Below are 739 nucleotides of genomic sequence, written 5' to 3'. Positions count from 1 at the left end.
GATTATGAAGGTGTCATGTCAGTCTTATGCACACCCCTTCAAGTAAAGTGTTACCAAATATTTTTTACCAGGTTAAATGTTGAATATTAGTAACTCAAACCCCTTTTTCTAAACTCTACCTAACCGCCGGTCGCGCACACCCACCATGTTTGTAGTTTTTAACGCGTTTTATTCGTGTTTGTAGTTCTGGACCGAATCCTTCACCAAATCGCAATGGATTGTGGGCAATATTAGCCATTAGAGTGTGCACGGATCCACACTTCAAAAATCGACCTGAAATAGAGACTTCCCTAGAAACCTGGTTGTTGGCCTTTTTTTAATACTTGTCCAAGTCATAAAAGATGACCCCAGGAGTTAAGCGCTGACATTTAATGCTTAAGTTTAGGGCTTTGTTCATGAAATAGCCTATTGACTTAATATTCTCACACATTAACAGAGCAACGCATTTGTGCTTTGTAGGTACAAGGTCTTCTGAGGACAGCTAGACTCTATTCATTTAATTATTAATCTTTACATCACTGGGAATATTTCAACTGTGCTTATAAAACTCAACTAAAATGGGGCAAGGTTGTTGCAGGATTTCTCTACTTTATGTTAACCTACTTGATAATTGTTCCCTGAAAGTCGTGCTGCGTCTCAATGTGCCTACTTATACTACGCCCTTAAAGTAAGTACTCTTTTGGTGAAGAAAAAGTACACACTTTTGAGTGTGTAGTAGAAGAGTAGGCAAGCTTTGGGA

This window comes from Sinocyclocheilus rhinocerous, unplaced genomic scaffold (genome assembly GCF_001515625.1).
Source record: "Sinocyclocheilus rhinocerous isolate Xijiao unplaced genomic scaffold, SAMN03320098_v1.1 scaffold1348, whole genome shotgun sequence".
NCBI lineage: Eukaryota > Metazoa > Chordata > Actinopteri > Cypriniformes > Cyprinidae > Sinocyclocheilus > Sinocyclocheilus rhinocerous.
The sequence above is the reverse complement of the archived record's forward strand: the minus strand, read 5'-3'. Positions refer to the sequence as shown.